Source organism: Nyctibius grandis, chromosome 4, assembly GCF_013368605.1.
Source record: "Nyctibius grandis isolate bNycGra1 chromosome 4, bNycGra1.pri, whole genome shotgun sequence".
NCBI classification, from domain to species: Eukaryota; Metazoa; Chordata; class Aves; order Nyctibiiformes; family Nyctibiidae; genus Nyctibius; species Nyctibius grandis.
In genome coordinates, this window is record NC_090661.1 from 27,670,381 (window position 1) to 27,683,631 (window position 13,251).

The following is a 13,251-nucleotide window of genomic DNA, read 5'->3' on the forward strand; positions in this document are numbered from 1 at the left end:
CTCTCCTAACACTGCGCTTGCAGCCTCTTTCAGCCTCTTTTGACCCATTGCCTGGTGAATGAGAGTGTGGGTAAACGCCACAGGTCTGCACATGAAAAACACAGGGAACATGAGTTGAGATCCATGTTAATTTCCCCCCGGAAACTGCTCCTCTGTAATTACAGTCCCAACATCCTCCAGAAGAAAAGGGCCCTGTCCCCGCTCCAGCCCTCCTGGCAAATTCGATGCTCCTTGCAGCAGGGAAACGAGGCATGGAGCGGGGCAGGTCAGCTGGGGCCTGAGAATGCTCCCCTCCTGTGTCTTCATTGCAGGAGGGGGGTGGGAGTTGTTCCTCTCCCCAGCCCCCTTCTTGCCCCTTCCCCCAAATCTCCCAAGTAAATACAATTTTATTTTATTATATTGCTGCTGATCTGCTGTTGTTTTTCATACAAAAAAGGTGGAAGGGGCAAGAAGGAACGAATAAGTCTGGCGACAGGAAGAGGTGAATTGCTGAAGAATGACACTGGCAGGGACTATTGTTCATTTTAATGCTGGAGCAGGAGCAGAAACGTTCACACGCCATTCTTGGGCATCCTGCTGGGCAGGCTAGGAAAGGGGCATTCCAGCTGGTCATGAGATTTGGCCGGACAGATTGAATTGGGCTGAATAGAATGCTCGCTGTTTTTTATTATTATTTTTTTTTCTTATAAAGAAACCCACTGATTAATTGCAATGGAACTAGATTAAAGGGAGAGTCTGAAACCCACATAGACATTACAGACATAAAGCTGTCAGCCTACCAGTGTGTGATAACTGGGCCTTAACCCTTTACGAGGCTCATGGGGGAGGGGGATGCTCACCGGAGTCAGCATTGCCCAGTCTGTGTTTACATGTTTGTGTGAGAGACGACTTCTGTCATTTGGGGAAGTAGTTGTGTGCACAGCAGGAGACCTCTTAACAGACTGTATCTCATGAAAGACAAGTGCCTGAAGAATGAAAATAAGGTTTAGGGATATTTTGTTTGTGAAGAGGTTGTATGGGGATTTGCTCAAATGTTGCTGGCTATATTTTAATAGTTTTGCAGAATTTAGCAGCCCTTGTCTGTATCTGCCTCTCCTTCTGTGCAATCTTGAATATGACAATAGGAAAAATCTGTGAAGAGACCTGTAAAGTTCGACAGACTCCTTGGGAATTGTTGCAAATGGACTTGGTAGAAACATTGAATACACCTGTGGCGGATGTAACATAAAAAGCTAGGTAAGTATTTAAAAGAATGCTGTAATCTGTGTGAGAACAAAGCTGTAGTTCAGCTGCACTTGGGGCCTTATGTGGAGATTGAAAGGAGATGGACAACTTGGACATAAATTATCTCAGCAGTGATAGGATGGAATTTCGAGATACTTAGAAACCCCTTTCTATGAGTGAAAACTTGTTTTTGTTATATATTGTTTTCATTTCAAATGTGTGGAAAAAAAGTCCATGTTGTGATACTTCTTGTTTTCTTTAACCCATGTTTTACCTTGGCTGATTTAGTGTCTGGACATGGTTGAATGCTCTCCGTGCATTCTCTTGCTTCTTTAATATCATGTTTGTAGTTTGCTTCTTCTGTTGAGAAGCACAGATGATTTATTCAAATAGACTCTTCAAGCTTTGAAAGGGATCTCTGTGTTGCAGTATGAGGAGGTTGGAGGGGGGGCAAACAGTCTTGCCCCCCAGCAGTGTTCAGCTTTAAGTGTGACACAGTAAAGGATGGCACGTAAGATCTCTAATGAGTATGCTCTCCAGTTGTTTTATCCTGTTCTCTAGCACCCAGTGCACATGTGTGCCTACTGGCTCGGAAATGTTTCCATAGAGGGGTGGAAAGAGCGGAGATACAGTTGGAGCAAACAAAGGTTCTTTGTGGGCCCTGGGAAGATGACAGAGGGATTACTTTTTGCTGTCTAAAGCTCCTCGTTCCTTCTAATTCATCTCTCCAAGTGAGAAGGAATTGTGGAGGCAGTAGGAGCTTTCTGAGATGGAAGTTGCTGATCTTCCTTTTTCTTGTCCTGTATCTCTGGTCACTTCCATGAGAAGCTGCCAATGCAGGTTGTGCCCTCACTGGCTTGACTTCACAGGAAGCAACTGTCAAATGGGGGAGTCTTCATGCTCAGCTCCTTCCTATTGGGAAAAGGAGAGGGGAAAAAAAAAGTCAAAATGGGACTATCTTTAAACTCTCTCTGCATAGATACTTGTATTAGATTGAGTGTTTGAGTATTCAAGGGAAGAAGGGCATTGTGCTGTCCAAGTCCCTAAAATTCATCAGGAAAATGAACAGCATGAACAGAGAGGGTCTTGCACTGTTTTCACTGCATCTTCTTCATGAAAAGAGAGCCTGCTGCAAGAGCTGCTCCTGCTGGCAGCTGTGTACCACTCCCTCCGAGAACATGGGATCTGTGAAGATCCCAGCCAGGCAGACTAGAAATCTCAGTCTGTTTGTAGCTGACCAAGTATGAGAGTCAAGTTTCATGGTAACTCAGCACTGACATAGCTAAAGAGTCAGGAGTAACAGAGTTTCCTCAGATTCTTAGTCTGTGTTTAGAATGTGGATGAGAAGGTAGACGAGAATTACTGTAGTTGCAAAAAAACCTATGAGCAAATGGGACCTGAAAAGTTTGCTCTTCACACAGCTAAGTGAAGGTTTGAATGGGGGAGTAACTTCTGCACAAAAATCTTCTTACTTGTTGCTTACTTCCCATGCCTTGCTTCTTGTTTCTGTTTCTTCTGTTTGTTTGTGGCTTCCCCTCCTTCCTCCCTGCCACCTACTAGTCTTGCTGTAGTCCTTTCCTGCAGCTCTGTTAACGTTTAACAAATTTCCCTCCAGTTCCTATGTTTCTTTTGGCTGTAGCTCAAGGCAAACTCCCCAGATCCAAAACTAATTTAGGGCTCTGAGCAACAGTAGCATTTAAATGTTGGCTTTGTGCCATCAGGCGGGCAGCCTCTTCACTGAGAAGAAATCTAATTCCAGTGTTTATTAGATCAACAGTGGCCTCAGGGCTGGACTTCATTTAATGTTGGCCTTTTAATAATTGTGAGGCTAATATAGGAACTTGGGACCCTTAGGAGGGTCTTAGGAGCCTGGCTCTGACCTTTTTTTTGGGAAGCATGACTTGGATACGACTTAATTTGGGTTAGGGAGCATAGCAGAAAGGACTGGTGAAGTAGAGCAGGAGGTGTTATTTTGCCTTCCCAAACAGTGTGTGTAAATCCTTCCACGTTTGTGCAATAGTGACTTTGATTTCCTGCAAGTTTGTTTTAACGAGCTCTCTGGGGTAGGGAGCTAGGTAGGGCAGGGCACATTGTGCCCTGGTTAAGAAGTGGACTGGGACCGGGTAGGATCTGCATTGATTTCTCAGTTTGGCCACAAGCTCTTTGGGAAGTCACTTAGGGCTCAGGTTTCCAAGCATGAAGAGTGCCTGTGGTGGGAGGTATGAGTACTTTGTAATACCGAGAGTCAGGTCTAAATCTCTTTGGCCAGATGTGTAATGATAGTTAAATGTCTAATTTTCCACTCATTTTAAATGACTTAGACACCTAAATACTCACAGATCTGTGCTGTTGGGCTTCCATTTTCTGCTTCTGAATTGAAGATAATACTTCCTAGCTTTTAAGAGGTGTTGAAATTGTTCATTACTAGAAAAAGGCACTCTGACACTGTAGTAGTGGAGGCCACACACACACCTACAAAGATGTGGTTCCATAGTTAGGCCATTTTGCTTTTTGTGCATCTTCCTCCCCCTGCCTCAGTGGTGTTGCTGTTATTTCATTGAAGGTGAAGATGAAACCCAACGTGAACAATGTGAAATTGTCTGTAAGGGATCCTCTAGTGCTTTTCACTATTGCAGTTAATTTTTCTGGGGTGTGAGTATGAATGAACTGTGGAGCTTGCAGGTTTGTAGAGGCAGCACCTGAAACTTCCAGTTGAAGCAGAGGAAGAGTTTTGTAACCACTTTCTAAGTGTTGCAAAGGAGTCTGAAGTCCAGGTGCTGTGGGAGTTGTAGGTAGATGCTTCATGAGCTGCCTAGAAAGCAAACAAATGTGGGTGGCCTGAATGGGGGCTGATGTACAGCATAGCTGCCTTGCAGTAATCCCAACACTGATGTTCTTGTTTTTGTTGTTGGCAATTCCATTGGAAAGAACCTATCCCATCTGAGCCCATAAAATATAATTGTGTTAAGCTTGTGTTTTTAAGTGCACACGTGTGTGTGTATATATGTGTGTGTATATATATCTGTTAAAAAAATTGCTACTGGTAAAGGTTTCTCTTTTACTTTTCAGTTAATCCAGTTCTCTGGTAGGCAGCACAGTTGCTGCAATGTCTCTGTGGTTGTGTGGTACCTCTCTCTTTGCCAGGCCCAACCCTGTTCTTCCAGCTCAGTCTGGCCTATTAATAATTGCCCCTTTGCTGCTCATCCTCTGAGGGCAACGTAATATCATGTGTGGGGTTATTTTTTAGAAAACAACGTACAGAACAACTCTCTTTGTCCCAAGATAGCTCTGTTTATCTTGTGGTTTGTGCTTTTGAAGTCCTCCTGCCTGTGGGATTGCAAAGATGAGCTTCTGCTTCCTTATTGCCACAAAACCACACTGTGTATCCTATCCCTTCCCTGGAGAACTCCTCTGCTAAGCAGAGATGTTGTGGTTGGCTTCCCAGTCTCTTGTGTGGCAGAGAGCTGGAAAGCTACAAAGCTTGATGCTCCACCGCTAACATGATGGTCTCTATAGAAGACCAAAATAAACTCCTTAAAATGACCCTGTAAGAGAACAGTCTCTGTCTTGTCCAGGAACCTGGCCTTTTCTGTATCATACCATAATGATGGGAAGAACCTGACTGCAGCCCACAAAAGCCAAAATGGTCATTTTGGAGGCAGAACTCGTCTCCTTGTACCATGTGCCTGGACAACTGCAGTTCAGCTAGTACATTAGGTTCCCTGAAAAGGAGGACTTTACAACACTTGCATTTTTATCTCCTGCAAAGTAGTGTATGACTATCCATGTTGATGTGTTCTGGGACTGATCAAGGCAGAGGAACTTGGCTTTTGTCTTGAATAGATTACACGAACAAAAGAATGTTCTGGATTGTGGTTTTGGAGAAAAGTTGGGCATATCTTCTGAAGGGCAGAATGTCCTTACAGCTAGTCCAGTGCCTGGAGCATCTGAAAGATGAAAGTGGCTGGCTGATAATTTCCTGTGGGACAAACTTACTTAGCATATTTCAGAGAGCTGGGTGAAACCTTGAAGGCCAAAAAATGGCTTCCGAATGTGTTGTGAGCAAGGTTATGAGTGCTTTGTAAATCCAGAGAGCATTGGACAAGCATGGATGCAGTAATTAACAAAGATCGTAAGTGGTGTGGAAGAGGAAGCTAAAAGCTCAAGAAGCTTCTGAATATAAAGAGAAAGGAGCCAATTTCTTAGAGAATCTGTGGTAAGGAGGTGGCTGGATAGGATCCTTTGTATTCTGAATTTTCCTAAGTACATTTACCAGGCTTTAATCCTTGCAACCCACATCGAAAAATACCACTCTTAGTTCTTCTTGGTTCCCTAAAGCCTCTGAGCGCTACTTTTCAAGCAAAGATGGCAGTAGTGCTTCCTTCTCTTAGCTGTCCTCTTTTCATCACTCCATTTTCCTTTTCCCTCACCTCAAGACAGCGTAGCTTCTTGTGAAGCTACAATTAAACAGGTGCAGTTTACAGACAGTGGATTAAAATAAGTTGGCATTAATTTCAGTTTTCCTTAATGCTGTGACATGTAACTGGTTCTTCAGTAGCATCTGTCAGAGTCGGAGGCCATTACTGTTCAAGAGTATATGCAGAAAGGAAGATGTATAGCTACCCTATATGGGACTGAAAACTGAGTGGGTTTTTCTTTGCTTGTTTTTTAGGTTGACTCAGGTTGAGTTAGTCCACACACAGGGAGATGACAGCTATGTCTTTCTCAGCTATTAAGCAAGGGATTCGGTGAAATCCCACAGAGGCTCGCAGCTTGCTCGCATGATGGGAATGGGAGCAGAAACAGAATGAATGTTGGAAAAGTACTGAAAGTTTGCTTGCCTTAAAAGTTAATACTTGGATTACTTAAACTAAGGGAAGTGAAGAGGGAGGAATGCATGGATGCAAATTAAACCTTTATTTTCTCATATTGCTGTTATGAGTGACAGATGCCAGGCTGTTTTTCATTAGGTGTTGTAGGCTGCTTGCATTCATCTCCATTCAGTGAAGGGGGAGGATTGCAAAGCTTCAGAATTTCTGAAATAGCTCTGAAGTTCTGATTCTTCCAGGTCATTTCCCAGAAGTGACAGAGCATATTCTTGCTGTGACCGCAGTAAACCTTGGGTGCTCCTGTAGCTGAGGTAATGGAACGTTCAGTGTAGGACAATTTCTTCAAGTATTTGCTCTGCTGCTTTTGCTGACTTTTGCAGGTGGATTGCAGCTCTGTGCTTTTGTGATCTATGGCCACCAACACCCAAGTTAGCTAGTTTAAAGATAACTTGAGTAGATCCATGGTACACTTGAGGGACAACAGCAATTCAAGCAAACCCTTCACAAAACACTGTCTGTAGCAGCAAGAGCAGGGGTCTGTTCCTAGGGGCTTGGTGGGAGCCTGTTTTGCCCAAATTCCTCCTTCTGAAGGCTGTAAGTGGCAGCATTTTATTCAAGTGGTGCTTTGCCTTTAGGGGAGTAGGTGCACTTTGGTTGTCCAAAATTTTAAAAACATGGATATGGATCTTATAGCTGCCCCAAATTTATGCATCAACTGCAGCCACAGAAATGTCCTCTAAGATGCATATGAATCAAAGCTGCTTAGGTTTTTCCTTGTATTCTTGTATTCTCCAGCAAATGCCAGTAGTGCTCTTATGTCTCTGTGCCTCTTTCCCTTTGTTTCCTCATTTTAATTTATTTGCAGAAGAGAAGGATGAGAGAAATCCGTCTGTCTATGAAGTAATGGAAAAGTTAAAGGAAAGCTTATGGAACTTAAAATACCAACATTTTCTGTCCTATAACTGGGAAAACAAACTCCAGTGTTTCACTAGTCCTGATCAAAGTCTGTAGTTTATCTCCATGAACTTTGATATAGTAGAAGGATTTCTGACTGCTCAGTGAACTTCATTCTCAAAAGCTATCATGCTAGTGAAACTCTTTAGTGACTAGAGTAGGCAAAATACATCAGAAGTACCTTTTTCCTATGGATTATCTCTTTAAAACAGCAGGTTGCTTCTCTAGCTAGCATTTAGCGATTGTCTGGTATCGTGAAGGTCTCCTGGTAACATTTCTGCTCTTGTGCTAAATTTTGGTGTCTACTGTACTGTATGATTCATGATAAATGAGCAGTAAATTGTTCACAAACCTTATGGGACTGGAAAGGATAGAGGTTGTTAGTGTGTGGTTTTTAAAAAAAAAAAATACAGTGAAAGAAATGGAAAGTTATGTGTCTCATGTTGCTGAGGTGACTAATTCTTGCAAAGCATGATGTAGGCTTAAGGTAGTATTTTAAAGTGTTTGTCTAGCGTGTGTGTATTCTGAAAGGGTTTGAGTCATGTAGTTCTGCCTGCCAGGCCATGGTGGGCCAGCTAAACATTCCCGCACTGCTCTAGAGCATATGATGATATTTCTGAATAATGTTATGCAGCAGCAACCTTTTATTATTCTGTCCATTTCTGAGTGGTATTTCATTTCTGTTTAATGTGCTTGAGTGGAATAGTCCTGCATGACAAGTAATTTAGTGCTGTGAGTGAGTGCTTTATATGTGACCCTTGGATTCTTCGTTGTAATTCTCTATTGACATGCAGTTGCACGGGAGCTTGCAGCTACATAAGGAAATGCCACTCTAGGCTAAAATCAGCAAAGCGTGTTTCTTGATAGCATCCTTCAGGTATCACTCTGCACTTCATAATACAGTATGGATGAAATGTTCTCTGCTTAAGAGAGAAAATATACAGATAATGAAATGCCAAGGCTGAAGGGATGCTTTTAGCAGTAACAGGAGGAAAATTTTACAAGGTGGGAAGCATAATGCTCTTGCTCCTTGGAATCCAAGTTTATATGTAGGAAAAATGAGTTAGTTCACAGAGAAAATGTAAATACATGGGTTAAAAGGATTTAGGAGGCTCAATCTCTTCCAGTAAGGGCCTTGGAGGTGAGAAGCAGAATGTCAGAGATGGTATACTTCAGCTCATGACTTTCTGGGGTCTTTGTTTTACCAAGAACCTGTGAAGGTGAAAACAGATGCTCCCACTATCTAATGTTTTTGAACACACTTGTAGAGAGAACGGAGGAACCATCATCTTGAATTGTGATCTTTTGAATGGCTCAAAGCCCTTTCTAAAAGATGTCTATTTCTATTGACATTGGGCATGACACCTGAAACAGGCTGATACAAGGCTGGTGTGGTGCTTGGTTTCTTGGATGGCAGCAGTAATTGGCAGGCATGTGGAGCTACAGAACAAAACCTGCATTTTTGACTCCTCTGCCAGCTACAAATATTTGAGGGAACCTTGTAGTTAGGGAAAGTGGGACATTTGCCATTTAACGGCAAGTAAAGATGCAAAAAGCATCACAGTATAGTCACATTTCAGCCAAAAGATCTGGAAACTGGAGCTGAGATGTTTTACCAGGTTCTTACGGAGTAGTTCTGGTATTACCAGGAAGGAGCTGCATAGGAATCTGAAGAGAGGGCTAGGAGAAAAGTCACTCAGATACGACTTTCTTCTGTCTGGCCTTGCCTGATAGAATTCCTCATTTGCTTGGAAATACTTGTCGTCTACCTGATACTTCTTTCCTGCCTTCGGATGGGAACTTTGGGCTAAGATTTTGATGTGTTTAACATGCTTTGGTGGTTGAAAGGTTCCTCTTTCTATACTGGGACTTCATGGGTTGTCCACCATGACCTATTTCCATAGGCAACTGAGGGTTGCTCAGGAAACGGGTTAATAGAAGTCCTGTTTAGAAAAAATGCACAGAACTGATAGTTGTTGCCTTTTGACTTATTTCAAGAACTAAATAGCAGGGGCAAAAAAATGCCACGTTGGTCCAGTCTTCAAACAGAATCTGTTTGAAGTCTTGATGGAGCAGTGTGCCATAACATACCTTTGATAAACACTTTGTTGCTGTGGTTAGAATACATTGTTTAGTTTCCCTATATCAGCCTCAGTGTGGAACTCAATCTTATACCCCAGTTCTGCATGGGGAGAAACTTTCTTCCTCGATGATGTGACACTTATGCATATTTAGCCCAAAGTAGGTTTTTGACTACCATATTGTGTCATAACATAAACCAATGGCTAGCTTGTCTTTTATTATTGCTCCTTGTTTTCTCCAGGCATTGCTCCATCCCAGATTTTTATTTTCATTTGAGTATCTGTTTCAAATTATTTTCCACCAGATGCACTAGCTTTTAAAAAAATTTTTTTTAAAAGATTGAATCTTAATTTCCTGCCCATAATTCTAATGTTCTAAGGTCCCTTCTCTATTATTTCTTTTTCCTCTGTGGTGTTTGTAGAAGAATATTTCCTATTTTGGTATCATTTGCAGGCTCCTTTAACATGATACTTGTTCTCTCTTCCAGATCATTAATGAAGTTATTTAATGGGACTGGAGCTAATGCTGATCCCTGTGATACCTACTAGCTGTCTCTACCCCCTGCAGCTTGACTTGCTGCCATTTCTCATTATCTTTTGTTTATGGACTTTCAGCTGATTTTTTGATCTGTGTGCTGATAGCCGAGCCAATTTGAATTAGTTTTTGACTAGGATTTCATGGCAATAATACTGTCCCTTCAGCTGCACCTTCTGTCCAGAGACGCTGAATATATAGAAACAGACATTAAACCTTAATACACTGTGCTGACGTAAGAGCAATATCCCCACTTCTAGAGGGGGAGAAGTCGTTTTGTCAGACGCTGTAGAAGATATGGCTAGCGACAGGACGAGTATCTAGAGACCTTGGTTATTGTCACGTTGTTTATTGCAAGGTGTTTGTTTATGACTGGAAGAATTTGGCAGAAGGAAGTGTAACAATTGCTTCTTGATCCTTGAGTCTTTTTATGTTCAGATAAAATCTTCCTTCAGTATTTCTTTTTCAATAGTCATTTCTGTAAATGCTTTCCTATTCCCTGGGTGCAGGGTGAGGTTTTCAGTGGGGTTGGTAGTCTGTAATTCTGTGGGACCAGAATTGGGCCTGAGAGACGCAAACATGTTTTTAAAGGCCTTGTGTCTCTTGACCCATGTGGTGTTTCTGAAAACTGGAACGTCTGTTCCAGTCTCACTCTACCTTATGCATATGCCCATTGTACCAAACACTAACTCAGTTTGCACTTTTGTTGCACCCCTTATTTTCTTTAGGTCCTAATTAGCAGATGCCCTGTGGAACTTCTCTTCCTTATGCTTCCTATTCCTCGTGGTCATATCAAGTGTAACATTTTTCAGGTGTAACCTGCATCATTGTGCAGTTTAATATGAGAACTGAAGGGTGGTTGTGCTTGATAGTGTGCCTCTCCCAAGAACTTTGTTCAGCCACGTGTTTAATTGAGAACCAGCTGGTTCAGGACTGAGGTATCCCTGCTTTTGCAAATTGAGAGGGGAACCTCTACGCCTGGGAAACTTTCATCCTCACTTGGAGACTGTCAAAGTAGGCACAATACTCAATTACCAAAAAGCTCTAATGTCTTAGACCTCCCTTCTCTGGTTGGTGTGGTTTTGTTGTTTGTTTTTTTGTTGTTGTTGTTTTATTTTGTTAAAATTTTTTTTTAACCGTACCACTGTCACACTCTTCCGCAAACAAAATTGAAACAGTTCTTTTTAAAGCTTTGAAAACTTTTGGGCTGCTTTTCCTAGTGAGGTTAATTTTACTTTAGGCAGGCATCAAATACTTGCAGACCGTGTGGGTACCCAGTCAGAACTGCTTCAGATACTTCCATAATGGGAGTAAAAAATAAAGAGAAAGCTGTTGGCTTTTATCAGTGCATGGTGCCCCTTCTGACATCAGACTGTTGCACTGTAATGTTGCCTTTGCTGTGTCTGCCAGAAGAGCTCTGGGTTTAAACAATGGTCAGCAAATCCCTCTTCTAAACCTGGATTAACTGTACTTTCCTTCAGTGGAAACTGCTATTTGGGTAAGAGAGAGGAATCCAAAATTTTCATTTTCCCTCAAGATAGGCAAGCAAAGAAAGCAGAGCTGCTTTGCTGTAGAAGCACTCAGGGAAGTGCTGGACGAAGAAGGAAAATGTATTGACTGAACTATATTCAAGGCCATCTGAAATGTCCAAGGTTTGCCCTCATCAAGGTGTGCATGTGATGGGAATGCAAAAGTGAGCCTGGCCTGGAAGTGGAGAAAGAAGGAAAATTGTACTTCTGACAACAGGTGTGCAAGGTGTTAGAGAGGCTATTAAAGGCTATGCTACAGAATTCAGTAATTTTAACCCCAAATAAACAATCAGATGCTGATGGGTTCTTAAAATACATAAATAAGAAATGAAATGCATCTGTTGTAGCCAGGGCAAAATACTCTGATGCTTAGTCCAAATTTGTTGAAAAATGCTTCTGGTGATACCCTTCCACACTTTCTCTGGGGAAAAAAATCACAGCCCTATGCCTGTCACTATTAGGACTTTCTTTCTCTCATTTTCCTTTTAATTCCATTATTCATATTCCAGTTCCTCTGAACAGTCCTGGATTTTTTCCTCTTTGTCACTTAACTGTCAAATATTTGTACTGTATTTTCATACTCGTTCAATATCCACTTATACCTTCTGTTCTCTGCCAGGGATTTTTATATGGTAGGATTAAAATTATAAAAGCTGGTACTGTCCTCTTTTTAGTTATGTCTCTTGTAGTAATGAGATTGCAGAAAGATCTCTGCCTTCCATTGAAGGTCTTCTGTAGGCCAGGACATGGGGAGTTAGGTGCCTGTCCATGGAGGGGAAGGAACTCAGATCCATGTGTTGCTCAGTCCTAGACCAAAAGAGTGATTGTTCTTTCCAGAGGATTTTAATTCTGAACTGAACAGTTTGCAACTGTAAATAATGACGAATATTTTTGTAGTTCTGGGTTTTGGAACTTGTTGGTGGTATTTTCCTTGCAGTGTAGAAGATCTAAATGGATACTTAGCCATGATTAGCTATGCTACTCTGTGTTACAGGTACATGCAGAATGACACAAGCAAACTGATGGCTGTGAATTTAATATTACTACTTTAAAAAGTAACAGAATTTCTGTGTTAGGATGAAGAGGAAAAGATGCAACTAACAGGGTGGTGTGGAGTGGAAGAATCTCTTATGTAGTCAGTTCTTGGAAAGAAAGAAAATGTGGAAAGGCAGCATGGTGTTGACCATAGATGCCAGGATCTTTGGCAGTTCTTCTTGCAGTATTCTTGGTCAACATCCATTTGAGGAAACTTCATCCACATTATGGGACTGTGAGAAAATCTTGCTATTGCTAGAATGCTGCCAGGGCGTGACAGAGCTGATGGACCCTGAAGAGCAGGAATACACTCATCTCAACATGAGAAAGAAATTTTTTTACAGTAGGAACAATCATTCTCTGGAACAACCTCCCCAGGGATGCGGTAAAGTCCCCATTGCTGTAGGTTTTTGAGATGCAACTGGACAGGATGCTAGATAATCTCATCTAGGCTCCCTTTCCCACAAAAGGCTGGACCAGGTGATCTTTCGAGGTCTCTTACAACCTGGGCTGTTACATGAGTCCATATTGAACCAAGTCTGTAGAAGATTGAATTGCTACAGAATAGTGGTAAGAGCTGCCATCTGTCATTATTTTTACTGAAAATAGAATTAGCATCTCTCCTTTTGGAAAAAAGCAGGCAATCAGGGCTTACAAGAAACAGTGTTTTCACTCTCCCCTATAAATTTGCTGTCCCTAACAAAACAAAGGCTACAGAGTTCAGTTTGGTGATTATTCTGTCTACTTAAGCTTCCTTTGTAATGTCAATTTTTCTGTGAATCCGTGGCAAATACAGGGCTATTATGTAATAGCTCTGAGGGTGGCAAGTGACCTCATCAGCAAAATGCAGCTTTGTATATTAGGTTTTTCTTTATGGGCTTTATTATTTGGCTTAATGAAGAGTTGCTGAGGGGAGGGGGAAGAAAAAAAAAAGTGCAGAGTAACAACTTATTGTTTAAGCAACCCCACCCACCCCCCCAAAAAAAAAGATGTGCAGAAATAACAGGATGATTATTGACTTTTGCTTTTCAGCCAGAAATGACATCACTGTTTTGCCAACTTTA

At 41.8% G+C, this 13,251-nt stretch overlaps 1 protein-coding gene across 3 annotated transcripts in view; it reads left to right on the plus strand.

The window, feature by feature from the left end:
* The window catches only part of LRP4 (LDL receptor related protein 4), an 82,371-nt gene that overhangs the window by 22,868 nt on the left and 46,252 nt on the right, over window positions 1-13,251 (plus strand). The window lies entirely within an intron of this gene.